The sequence below is a fragment of the Puma concolor genome, chromosome B2 (genome assembly GCF_028749965.1).
Source record: "Puma concolor isolate L17-30 chromosome B2, mPumCon1.1.hap2, whole genome shotgun sequence".
NCBI classification, from domain to species: domain Eukaryota; kingdom Metazoa; phylum Chordata; class Mammalia; order Carnivora; family Felidae; genus Puma; species Puma concolor.
Genome location: NC_141671.1, coordinates 114213301 through 114227942, shown reverse-complemented (window position 1 = coordinate 114227942; position 14642 = coordinate 114213301). Strand labels below are relative to the sequence as shown.

The 14642-nt window shown below is 36.2% G+C and overlaps 1 protein-coding gene across 6 annotated transcripts in view; it reads right to left on the bottom strand.

The window, feature by feature from the left end:
- NKAIN2 (sodium/potassium transporting ATPase interacting 2) overlaps nucleotides 1-14642 on the bottom strand; it is a 1006832-nt gene that overhangs the window by 112587 nt on the left and 879603 nt on the right. The window lies entirely within an intron of this gene.

The following is a 14642-nucleotide window of genomic DNA, read 5'->3' as shown; positions in this document are numbered from 1 at the left end:
AGCTTACATCTTAGTTTGTATTTGGACAGGTTACTGACATTTAAAGAACTGATTAAACTTTAAGAACACAGCCCTACTGTACCATTTAGAATACTCTTGTTTTGAACAGAAATGTAATAGCAAGTTTTGGGTAATACAGGAAAAATAACTTGGCGTACGATATTCAGAAGAAGATAAGAAAAACTAGAAGCCCCCCCCCCACACACACACACTTTTTTTTAAAAGGCAACTAGAAATAGAACAGGGCACAGAAATGTTCTAGGATGATGAAGCCCAAGTAAGCCCACAAATACAGCATAATGCCAAAGCTGGTCTTCCAGTATCCAAATTGTGACCTATGAGTGGGCTATGTGTGGTCATCAGGACAGAAAGACACCTGGGTAATGCATGAAAGCTACTTAACAGAATGGCTCATTTGAAAAAAAAAAAAAAAAAAAGGTACCAGCAGTGGGTCTAAATCAAAAGCTAAAGAAAGGACAAAGGGAGAAGACTGAATTCCTGATAGATTCCAGGAAAACTGCAACAGAGTTGGTGAGAGAGGTGCACAAAAAATCATTGCAGTTTTTTTTAAAAAAGTTTATTTATTTAGTGTGTGTGTGTGTGTGTGTGAGAGAGAGAGAGAGAGAAAGAGAGAGAGAGAGAGAGAGAGAGCGCACAAGTGGGGCAGGGGCAGAGAGAGAAGGAGAGAAAATCCCAAGCAGGCCCCACACTGTCAGAGCAGAGCCTGCTGTGGAGCTCAATCCCATGAACCATGATATCATGACCTGAGCTGAAATCAAGAGTCAGGTGCTTAACCCACTCAGCCACCCAGGTGCCCCACATTGCAGTTTCATAAGAGATCCCCCTACTGTAAGAAAATAAAATAGTGAGGAAAAGGGAGTAGCTTAAACTAGGACTGGAAGAATTAGGGTAGATTATCCAGAAGAACAAGAAAGCTACGACCAAGATCTGTGGAAGGGTTTATGGACCAAAGGGGAATATTTAAACTCAGAAACCTCTGCTTAATTTATTCATGCATTTAGAGTTTTCTTTATTACATGCACAAACTGTGCTAAACACTGAGGGTGGAATGAATATAAATAAAACATATCCCTATCCTTAATTCTTATATTATTAATGAACTACTTCCTATATTGTAACTATGTTGAAATTGTTATCTAAATAAAATCACCCCATTTTTATTCTAGGAGATAGATGATAAATAGATAAATAAAATCTACACACACACACAAACACATATATTCCTTTACACTATAGTAAAAAGTAGTTGAGTACACTATCCATGTAAGCTATTCTACAGTGAACCGAACTAGAACAAAGTGAAGAAGCAACAAAGAAAGGCAGGGACATAGAGTAATCAGTAGAAGGAGAAATAACTTTGACTTTACCCTTGGGTGGATGGTGAATGTGAAATATATTCTACTATGTATAAAATAACTTATAATATATGTTCTTTAAGTACTTCTGAGAGCAAAATTTTCTGCACTTAATTGGCAACTGCAATTGTTAAACCGTGACAGACAAGCGGGGGTGCCATCCCATGTTGCGCTCTGGTTTAGTTCAGTGGTTGCTTTTGGTCAGAAAATTATTCAACTTATAAAAGCCACAGAGGGGCTTAGAATTTAAAACCTCCTAGAACAGCAGACTCTTTAGCTAGAATGATATAAACTGGAACAAAAGGCAGCCACTCTTCCTGGCTGCCTTGGCATTGGCTCATTGGATTCCACGGTTCAGCAACTCATATCCGAACAGTATGAAACTTTATCACAAAGAGTTTTATTCTGCTTTAAACCTGCAGATGAAAAGTAATTTAGTTCATATGCTGCAGTGATGCAAATCAAAACCCATAACATTTTTATTAATTGCTGAAAGCAGACAAGGTTTCAGAAGCACAAAAATACCAGCACAGAACTATAGAAACACAATAAATCTGAATACTTGGATTGGAAAGATGCCCAGTATTTTGGAAGTAAAGGGTCTTCTTATATGTGATTTTATAAATGCAATTGTGCTGATGCAAAATTGATGTAAGTAGTTTAATTTAAAAAAAATCTTTGGCATAAAACTTCTTAATTCAAATCTTGATGTCAACCTTCAACTTCCTCTTCATCACCAGTGAATACTGAGTTTGTTCCTGTTTAATCCATGTTCCTATCTGCTCTCATTTTGGACACAATTTCACTTTTGGTCCCTAAGGTCTTTTCTCATAATAAACAAACATCTTTGCAGATAGCTAAGGTCTAAGGCACTGTCTACTCTAGAAAATAAATAGTGCCTACCTAGCACAGTAGTCAGTGTGAAGGACTCAAATAATCATAATAGAACTGAAATGTCAACCCTGACTTTTACTGTGCAAAAGAAGAGAAATGGATAAAAATAAAAAAACCTTTGGCAATGCAGCAGTAAGTCAGATCATTATACATGTCACACCTGCGCACACACACATATATATACACACACACACACACACTCACCCCCACAAAGGATAATCAAAGTGTTTATAGTTTTCCATTAATTCAGTGATGATAATAGTAATATTCAGCAACATACCGGAAAGTGTCACTATGTGGCTCAAGGACACAATTATATTTGCAAAAATAACATATCTAGAGGTGAAAAATGTTAGCTGTTTCCTTGTAATCTTTATCCAAATAAAAAGTGAGATTTTTATAGCAAGTATTCTACTCTAGACAATATCATAGGATTGGCTGGGTGTTTTCTTTCTTACTTTGAGGTACTTTAATATCACATCCAACTAATATGGTAAGTTGTATGCCAAAAGTCTTCAAAAGAATTGTCTGAGGAACTTGTTAAAATATTGCTCATGCCCAATCCTCAGAGATTTGATTCAGGAATCTGAATGTTTATAATATGTTTATGAAGTGATTCTAATGGATGTCATTTGCAAACCACACTTTGGAAAACTGTCTAAAATTTTAGGTCTAAAAATGAGCTGCTGCTTTACACCCATTAGGATGGCTAGTATCAAAAAGACAGAAAATCACGAGTGTTGATAAGGATGTGGATAAATTGAAACCTTTGTGCACTGTTGGTAGGAATGCAAAATGGTGCAGCTGCTATGGAAAACAGTACGGTGGCTTCTTAAAAAAATTAAAAATAGAATTACCATATGACCCAGCAATTCCACTTTTGGGTATATATTCAAGATAACTGAAAGCAGAGTCTTAAAGAGATATCTACACACCCATGTTCATAGCAGCGTTATTCACAATAGTCAAAAGGAAGAAACAACCCCAGTGTCTATCAACAATGAAATGGATGAGCAAACTGTGGTATATACATACCATGGAATGTTATTCAGTTTAAAAAGAAACTGAGTTTAAACTGAGTTTATTTTTTTTATTTATTTTTTTCAATATATGAAATTTATTCTCAAATTGGTTTCCGTACAACACCCAGTGCTCATCCCAAAAGGTGCCCTCCTCAATACCCATCACCTCCCCTCCCCTCCCTCCCACCCCCCATCAACCCTCAGTTTGTTCTCATGAACTGAGTTTAAAAAGAAACTCAGACATATGCTACAACTTGGGTGAACTTTGAGGACATAATGCTAAGTGAAACAAGCCACACAAATAGAAAAATACTATATGATTCCACTTATATAAGGTATTTGGAATAGTCAAATTCATAGAGACAGAAAAAAGAATGGTGGTTGCCAGGGGCTGGATGAGAGGGGAATGGGGAGTTGTTTACTGGGTATACAGTTTCAGTTTTACAGATGAAAAGAGTTCTAGAGATTGGTTGCACAATGATGTGAATGTACTTAACACTCCTGAACTGTACACTTAAATATAGTTAAGATGGTAAATTTTATCTTACATTGTCTGTGAATGGAAAGTGGGGATCCGCAGAAGTCTGAAGGAGAACAAAAATAAAAAAATTTCTTTTTTGAATGGAAGAGTCTTTAGCAAGACTATAAACTAAAGGAAAGGACTCAATGAAGAGAAATGTTAATAATGTAAGGGCATTAGCTATAATATGTGGGAAACATATTTATAATTCATAAGTAAAACTTGGCATCTAATACGTTCTTAATATCCTGAATCTTTCCATAGACACTCTACATCAAGTGAGTGAACTTGGCTAAATGTTGGATAGACTCTAACTTTTCATATTCCCAAGACTTAAGTGAAAGCAGGTAGGCATCATGGTTGAAAGTTCTTCCTACTTCTCTGACTGAAACCATGCTAGCATTGAAATGATCAGTTTCAGAAATACCAAATGTAGAAGGAAGTTCAATTCATTGTTCTTGTACTGTACACTCCTATTCATAAAATGAATTAATGATGTTGATTATATGAGCAAAATGATGGTGAGTATTTCAGAACATAATAATCTTGGCAGCCCCACTAACTCTACTGTTAAGGATAAATAACACACATTCCAATATTGGGACCTAGATTTAATTATGTCTCTGGGGTGCCTGGGTGGCTCAGTTGGTTAGGCGTCCGACTTCGGCTTAGGTCATGATCTCACCGTCCCTGGGTTTGAGCCCCATGTCGGGCTCTCTGCTGACAGCTAGGAGCCTGGAGCATGCTTCGGATTCTGTGTCTCTCTCTCTCTCTGTCCCTCCCCCCGCTCAAGCTCTGTCTCTGCCTCTCTCAAAAATAAATAAGCATTAAAAAAATAATAATTATGTCTCCATAGGAGTTTAGAAATATTCTCACACTGAAGCTTGTAGGTCCTATCTTTCTTTTCTCCAAATGAAAGAACCTTGTTCCCAGGCATCTCTGGGCTTTGGGGAGCTGAAGTTTTCTGGTGCTGAAGTGCTTCTCTCCCTGTTAGTGTAGGACTACAACACCCACTTTAAGTTTGAATGTCCAACCTCCTAGCTGTTTAGAGAAAATCTGAAGAGGGCTGTATGCCTGGACACCATTGGAACACCATGAAGTAGATGGTATTTTAAGTGTGACACATATTCCATTAAAAATTTCAAAATATGGTTGACACAGGGCTGAGGAGTATTTGAAAGGTAGCAGTTCAGACATTTCAAGATTCCAAATAAGCTTATTTTTGTATGTATTTAAATCATTTAAATCACACATATAGTGCACATATAGCCATAGCTTATAATTAACTGGTCTACCCTCTTATATTTAATTTAAAAAAGAGAGAGAGAGTGAGAAAGAAAACAAATCAACTTGTCAATTGCTGGTTGAGGTGAGATGTCCCTAATGAGTCCAGTGAATCATAAAGAGGACTAAAATGTCCTGACAGCTACATTGGTCTTTGCAAAAAGTCTAAACTCTCCTCCCATCTATTACTATAGAAGAATCTGACATATGGTCCTTGTGCTGCTTAATTACACATTTCTTTTCCACTCCAGTTAATATATTTCACTTATTTGTCATTTCTAATATTTTAGCTAAAATTATGCCATTTTCTTCCTTTCAGTTTGACTGATAGCATGAATCTTGATTGCTAGGGAAAAAAATGATTCAGCCCTCTAAAGAAAAATTGAGGATCTAATCAACAAAAAATCGTGAAAGAACCTGACATTCTCTTTAGGGGATGATTGGCTGCCCATAAATGAGAGCATGTGTGGGAAACTTCCTTAAGTCCGTGTTATTTGATTAACTTGTAAAGGCTAAGATCAACTGACAAATTCAATTATACATTCAAATTATATTTCTAAATTGGCTTAATTTTTTAAAGTGATGAATGAACCATAGGGGAAAAATTCCATTACAATATGAACCAGCAGAAATAGTCCCATCATTAATACTATGCTTGTGCACACAAATTTCCCTATTTCTCTTGATTAGTAGGATAGATTCAATGAACAGAAATATCTGGTTTATAGGTCAACTATTGTGTTTGCTTTCTAGGAAGAGAAAGCTTTTAGAATACCAAAAAAAAAAAAAAAGTGATGATGCCCTTGGAAAAGTAATAAGAGTCTTAATGGGCTGATCTTATTCTAATAAAGAAGACCATACATAAAAAAAAAACTATTTGTTTACAGATTGTCTCCAAAGGCACAGGATTTGCTAATGACTATCTAGTAGGAAGAATTTAGGAAGAATTTTTTTTCTTTTTTCTTTTCTTTTTTTTGTTGCAAAAGACATTTCTGAGTTACATTCCAATACGGTCACATAGTGATAAGTAACATGTTGCTAAATACTTGCTCCCACTGGAGACTTACTGTACCATAGTCAGAAAAAAAAGAAATGCTCCCTATATAGTCCATGAAAGTCTGAACCATTGTCAGCACTTGAATATACTAAATCCCAGTTTTATGGAATGGATTGAGATGAAGACCATTACATAAAAATTGATTTTTACACAAAATGGAAATTAGCAATTTACACTATGAATGCTGTTGGAAAAAATAGTCTATTTGACTAATAATAGATGATAAAGTATGTCACCATTTCTCCCTCTTCCTTCTATATTGATAAATTAGCACACAAAAGCACTCAATAAAATTACATTAAACTCATATGTATTATTTAAATCTTCTTTACTAGTCGGTCACTTCTATTTATCAAAAGTGGAATGTTAAATTGAATTTTTACTTTAGTAACAAATTATGGATTTTATTTTATTGTTTATTAATAAGTTATATGTTACAACTTATTATTTATTATTCCTCAAATTTGACCTGCAAAGTTTAGATGATTCAAACTGACTCAGAAAGAAAGCATTTGCCAACCAGCCATCGTGTAAGACAGTGGTGAAGACATAAAATTTGGAAGTTTTTTGAGTTTCCTGGATAAGAATCACTTTTGAGCATTGGCTTTCTACCAAGACAGCTTGCAGAGGAAACAGAAGTTCAGAGAAGCCAAAACAAATGTACAAAATCACACAGCAAGTCTGGTGAGGTTGGGGCTTGAGGGCTCAGCTGTGTAGTGGCAAGGTTTGTGGATTTCCTCATAGTATTTGAAATATTAAAGGACAATGAGCAAAGAGTTGCACACAAATCTTCATAGCTGCATGGTTTATTGCAGCCAAAATGTGGGAACATTCAAATGTCCATTGAGTAATGAATGGATAAAAAAAAAGTGTGGCATATTCCTACAATGGAATATATTTGGCAATAAAAATGAGTGTGCATGTTACAACATAGATGAACTTTGAAAACATTATGCTAAGTAAAAGGAGTTAGTCACAAAAGATCGCATATTGTTATATGATTGTGCTTATATGAGTTGTCTAGAATAGGCAAACCCATAGAGGTAGAAAGTGGATTTATGGTTTCCAGGACCTGGGGAGACAGACGAGGAGTGTCTAATAATGGGCACAGGGCTTCCTTTTGGAGTGAAATGTTCTAAACTTAGATTGTTGTGATGGTTGCACAACTGTAATTACACTAAAAATCATTGATTTGTACTTTTTAAATGGATGAATTTTGTGTTATGTGAATTATATCTCAAAAAGGTGTTAAAAAAAAGACAATTCAGTTACTGAATGTCACAATCATCCTAGTCTTCCTCTAGAATTCTTTCTAAATCTGCCTATGGTGTGATTCGTGGGGGGACTGGGGGGTGGCAAGGGTAGGACTCATGGCAATGGAAGGTGATCAGAGCCTAAAATTGAGGCTCCAACCTCAGCAGCATGGAGAGGGGGGAGAAGGAGGCATGAAGAATGCAGGGCAGAGTGACCGTGGGCAACTAGGTGGCAGAGCAGCCCTTTCCCCTTTCATTTCCCATCCCACCTCCTTCCTCCTAGAGGTGGGCAAGCATCCATGTTTGTCCCCTTCCCACCCCCAAACCTTGCTGCACCTTGTTCTGGGGTGTGGAGGGAGAGTCTACAACTGATTCTCATTTTTAGCAGCTATAAATTGGGGAAAGTGGACACATATGATCTGGGTAGAAGAGAAAATGGAAAATGTCCTCTATAGTGGGCTCTACGATTGGAGACACAAAGTGTAATGGATTGAAATCCACTTTTTCACAGCACTTTCAGGAAGTGGATGGCATTAATAGGGTTAAATTGCCTAATGAATTTTGTAGGCTGGCTGTTCAGCACTCTGAATCATTCTGTCTTCTCAGGGCTCCTGCAATGGCTGGCAATGCTCCTCTGACATGAATAAATGCTTCCTGCCACCACTGGGCTCTGGCTCTCCCAGTTTAAATGAGGAGCCTCCCATTACTCAGTCAGGCATACCTGCTTCCTGCTTCGAAGGCTCCATTTCTTGGAAATAGCCTGTCAGGTCCCATCTGCTTCATGAAGCTGCCAGTCCCCTGAGAGTAGGACCTCCACTCTGATCTCCTGTCAGATGCTGGAAACTCAGAAGGGAATAATCCTTCCAATCTGCCAGAAATTGCTTTTGTGATATCAAGGCCTGCCTCAGGGAACCACAATATACTATACTCAGATGAAAATTAGATTTGTAAGTACACCACTTTCTTCTCTGGGCAGCTTGCAAAACTTCTTCCTGCTTTTGTTTGTAGGGAGGGCTCTAAGGGCTTTAAATTTATAGCCATTAATAAGCAGGGTTTTGCCTAACACAAACATTGTTTTCCTATATCAGGCAGGTGTGGAGAAAGAGCGAGAATAGACAAAAGGCTTTTCACCAGTGAAAAATGAAAGTTAAACTTCCATGTCAGCTGCAAGCATGAAGTGGATTATAGCAGGTGCAATTAATTGCCATTACATTTATTGGAACCTTGAAAACAATTAGCAAGTGTCCTAGTTGATATGACAGATTCATTAATCATTTAATATATTCCTGCAAATTGATTTATCAATCAAAGAGCTACCTCTGGTTGAATAACTCCCGACTGTGCTTATGGCTCTATTCAGAACTATGGTCTGTTTTTTAAAGGAAACCAAGAAGCTTTAGCTTAATTTAGATTTCTCAGTCTCAGTAGTTATATAGATTACATCTCAATCTCTTGAAGTTAGAGCCATTACAGCAATCGAAGGGGTTCACAAAGCAGACATTCAAAAGAGCTGGAAACACGGTGTCAGGGTCAGGTATACACTCCTCCAGGAAAGAAATGACATTGACAGAAAGGACATATTCAGGAGAACGTCTTGAGGACAATGCATCTGGGCCTCAGGAACAGCTAGACCTTGTCCAAGGCAATCTTAAAGTTGCTAGATGAGCAAATGATGAGGTTTCTCAGAGATATACACTACTCAAGGTCACTTACCCATCCATCCTTATGGCATCTTTGACAGTGACCAGAGAGCACCTTGAATCTTTATATTAATGGAATGCTCACTTCCCTTATATTTTGGAATGATTTTCATTATCAGAATTATTTCTCATTCAGAGTAAAATTTTGTCTCCTACCTCTAGAAATAACACAGAGTAAACCTTACACCTCTCCTAGGTGATAGTCTTTCCAATTTTTGAGGACAACCATCCTAATATCCTGAGTTTACTCAGCTCAAGGATATGAGTTTTCAGGCATAATGGCTCCAAAGTCTCTTCCCCATTACCATTTTTAGATGCATTTCTGTTTCCTAAAGTTTCACTTAACACATGATGTCCAGAACTGACCACAATTCTCCAAATGTGGAGGGGTGAGCTGTAACCATTACCATTGTTTGAAATTCCAAGATCTTTTAATTCAACTTAAGCCTATTTGGTCTCCATTTGAAACCTTAATCACATTGTTGACCCATATCAGGCTGGCTGTCCACTAAGTCTCTGAGACTTTTTCTTGTGATCTCTGTTAAACCAAATATTTCTGACCTCATATTCTATTTGAGGTTATGTTTAAGGGCTTTCTTAGGAAGGAACCGAGTTTAATATCAGTTTATTATCGTGATTAAGAGAAAGGATTTTTGGGATTTGAAAGTTTGCTCTTCTACTTAATAGGTACAAAAAATTTAATCTACCTGAGCTTCAGTTTCCTTATCTATATAACAGGGATCATAACGTCATAAGATAGAATATTAAATTATTGAGTATTACATAAACTTTATAGACTATTTATGTGATGTGCTTGATACATAGGAAATACTCCACAATGTACATACATACTATTTTATATATTCACTGTTATGCATCACATTAGTTTTTTTCACCTTCTATCCTATTTCTTTATATAAAGCAGAGATAAATATGTTGACTATAACTAGATAAAAACACAACTTAAAAACCCCCAAACAAATGCAAATACCATAATTTAAGACCTAAGCCTTTTTTTCACTAGGTACTCTGAAACCTGACTTCTCTTCTTGTATAGTTAGGTGCAATGCTATTCTCTTTATGAAGCAGAACTTCTTAAAATAAAACCAGGTATATAAAAAAGAAAAATCCCCTTAATAAGTTCAGTCATTTTAATAATTTAATTTAATTGAACTTAATTTACTTTTTTCAGCTGGAGATGCATCATACCCCAGATAAAGTGCTAGCGTCAAATGAAGATCTGGTGCCATGTTGTCATAGCCACACTGAGTGCCAGGATGCCCTGTAACCATTTATATATATTGACACTTTTCTACCTGCTTCCAAGAGCCCTTATTCTGCATCCAGCTCCCTGAATCTGAATTCCTTTGAACTTGTCAGTTTATTCATTGTTCCTTAGAATTTCCAGCTTTTCTGATACTCCTGCCTGGACTTCCTTTCATTCTTTTTTCTTAGAACTTCCATGGAACAAAGGAAACAGTCTCAGCTGCCACAGAATCAGGTTTCAATCAGGATGGACAACTGGTCATTGCCATCTAAAAATATAATGACAGTGGTTAAGAGCTTAAGGCTTTGAATCAGACAGCCTTGGATTTGAATTAGAACTTCCCCACTTATCAGGGGTGACCTTGGATTATCTGTCATAATGAGGTGAAATAAAGCATTGTAAGATGTTTAGACATTTGTTAAGAAGAATTATTATTCTTACTTATTATTCAGTTCAACTCAAACATATTGATGTCCCACTAGATAGTGAGTACTGGACCACACCAAAGCACAAGACAAAAATGGGTCCTGACCTCAGAAGCCTATGGATCAATGACCCTATCATAATGATCATGATCACCATTGTTATGGTAATTATTGCCTTGTCTTTGTTACCATTGTCATCACTTCCTCCAAAGATCCAATGGCCACCAAAAGTATATGTAGGGAAATCTGTGTGTCCCTTTAGTGAGTCTACATTCTCTCCAAGCTTTCCTCTGTTGCTTTAGTTATTAACGCTATTCCTTTGATTTCTTTTTCTATTAATTTTTTTAATGTTTTATTTACATTTGAAAAAGAGAGAGAGAGAGAGAGAAATAGAGTGCAAGTGGCGGGGGAGGGGCAGAGAGAGAGGGAGACACAGAATCCAAAGCAGGCTCCAGGCTCTGAGCTGTCAGCAGAGTAGGATGCAGGGCTTGAACCATGAACCATGAGATCATGACCCAAGCGAAAGTCAGTCGCTTAACCACTCATGTGCCTAGACTTTTTTCTGTTTTTCATAAATATATAATATATGCTTAATTATCTCCATGAATTCTTTTCTAGCCCTTACTATTTTGAGACTTAGTGATCACCATCTCCATTAGATGTTTAAATTCTGGGTTAAATTGTACTTCTTACATTTTTACTTTTACTCTAAAGAGCTTATTTGTCTTTTTTCCCTTCAAAATCTTTTTATAAGTTTTGAAAATCAGCACATAATTTGCCTGTTTCTAGTTTACCAATGCCTATATCTTTATATTCCCCAAATATGGCTGATAGCATCTCAGCACTCTTATTTACAAGCTTTTTCAATACTCTGGGATGCAATTTTTACTAAGCAAGAGACTTGAATCCACAGAGTTGCTGAGTACTCAGTTTTTCTCCACTTCAGGTTCAATCCTCTCTTACTAATGTTCTTGTCACATCAGTCCATGGCAAGATAAGAATCTGGGAATTTCTATATTTTCCATGTCATCTGATACCATTTTGTCAATTATCTTAATAGTAAGTTCTGTCTTATTTATATCTTGTTTTGAATATATTAAAAAATCATTTTTATTATTCTATTTATTTTTCAAAGTCATCAACTTGCTCTACTTAGTAATAATTGAAGGACTTCCCATCTTTTCTATGTATTCCTTTTCAGTGAGAGCTCTTAGAGAACTCTCACCATCCAGATTCACTCAGCTACATAGTTAACTTTTCCTAGTATTATTTAACAAGCTTGTCTTCATATGATCAAGATTTTGTTCTGGGGAGCATCCAGTTTCTTTCTGAGCAATATTTTTTCTGAGAGCTTTTGGCCATTGGCTTATATTTATCCTTTAGCAGAAACTTTTCAAAGAGCAGAGCAGAGGACACATTTGACTAAATCAAGCATTTTTTCCATGGATGCTATAAACATTAAGATAACATTATCACATTCAAAGAGAATTTTCTTGCTTCCATTTTACTGTTAATTGGTTCTTCTTGGGTACTCAGAATTAAGTACAGACAACACTCTCCCTATTGCCTCATCTTCCTCCTTCCTCCTCTTCATCAGGAAGGTAAGTGGAGATTATATTAGGTGCTATCAGTGTAGAAATCATAGTAGCTGTCCAAATAATTAAAGTGTGCCAGAGTCAAGATATTTTGTCTCATAAGTTGTTTTAGGAGACTAACTATCTAATCAGGTGGATTGCAGGATACTGCCATCATTGGGTCCTTATTCTCTTTCTCTCACTTTCACTCTTGGTCTTGCTCTCACCATTTGCTCCCAATAAAATGTTGTCCATTGTTCTCCCACAGTAGGACTATATTTTTCTTTTATAGTTATTAATTTGTGACATACACTCTCATTTCTCTATTACAGTATTTTTTGGGAATAAGACTTCCATTGTCATTCATTAGTCATAAGCTATTCTGGTCAGTCTTAGATTTACATATTAAATTGTATTTATACCCCATGTTCAAATTTTAATTTACATTGTTTATTTAATTTCGATGAATTACACTATACATAGTGTAGTCAGAACATTTGTGACCAATGCGCTTTATTTCTTCTTTCCACAGACTTCTCTGATAGTTAAAAAAATTTTTTTCTAGTATGTTCCTAACCTCAGTGTTTGCCATACAGAATTATTTCAATACATGTTTGAATAAATGTATTAATTTTTATGCTTCAACCTGTGACACATTTCTCATTGGTTTTATTTCAAGGAAGGGGTGCACTTTTTATCTCTTAAGTTCTCTTTGATGCTTAAGGGAGCCTCTTCTCATGATATTCCTTTTGTCATTATGAATGCCTTGGTATCCGTTATTATGATCTACACCAGTATTTTCCAGGAAATCCCATTTTGGTATCCACAACCATGGTCCAGAAAACAAAACAAAACAAAACAAAACAAGAAATAACAAACAAAAAACAAAAACAAAAACAAAAAACCACTGGTCTCTCTAGCTCCATATACATAATCAATTCTTTGTTTCTTCCTTTTTATTTAGTTTTTTTCCCCCAGACACACTACTCTCAAATGGTAGAGATAAAAATTGTACATTTGTGCTCCAAAGCCTATTTCCTATATAACATTAAATTTAGTAAACATATAGCCTAATCTCTTCTAGCTTATTCAATTTTTACCCACAAATAAGCATAAATAAATAATTGTTAATGAAGTTTGTATTTTTTGGCAGGTTCTCAATTATGTTTCACCTTTATATTCTGGGAAGATAGCTTATCTCCTAACAGACATGTCAGAGCTAGTGCAGGGTCACTTCCCTACTCCTCAGCTAAAGGCACTAACCCTAATGAACTAGATATGTGCTCCTGGGACTAATAACTATTTTCTAAACACTTGTCAGAGCTGCGAGTTTTTAGGTTGCACAATATTCTAGCCCCCCTCCTTCTTATTATAGTACCATATTAATGTACAGCTGAATGCATGAATTAACGTACACAAGAAAATTAAAGAAATGTGTGGATCAAACCATGCAACAAAATAGAATTTTCTGCTCTATGAAGTCATCATAGGGAAACAAGTTCTAAAGTTGCCCAAATAAGGAAAGGATGGTAAGGAGTGACTGATGCTCATGGTTCAAGGATTATGCTGATTTTTTTGAGGTCTGGAAGAAATTTTCCCATAGTACCTTTTCCCCCCCTTCTTTCTTTTTCAGTCGTTCTTACTTTGGAGAGTATATCTACCTTTAAGGATTCCCACCGTAAACCTGTCAGAGATAGTCTTGAAGGATCATTGGTTTGTTCCAGATCATAGTTTCTGTCTTTTGGTGACAATACATTTGTGAAAGGTTTATGACTTTCTTGACAGACACAGTACTGGCTGAATCCAAATTTAAATATAGGGAGTAGAATGATGGAAACAAGTAGTAATGCCCTTTTCCTGCATGCAACATTTACTCTTTTCGGCACATGAGCTCAAGATGACTGCTAAGCCCACAGAACTTATTTTTAATTCATTTTTAAATAAAAATGTTATGTGAGTAAAGCAGTGAGCCAAATTAAACTTTATGAAACCATACATTTGAGGAATATCTTTGATTTGGAAAATTACCCACATACCGTTGAAATAATCTCACTGTATTTTCAAAGGCATGTTTGCATTTTTAATGACTTAAGAGACTATGACTGTTTTGCGGGCACAGAGATAGAATGACCAATGTTAAGGCATTTGTGTTGTCATTTTAGCTTTTGAAATTTATATTCTGCTGCTTCCAGAAAGCTAATCAGCATTGTCTATTTAATAGGAAAAGGACAGTACTAGCAACAAGGCTGACAGACCAGGAGTGTGATAAA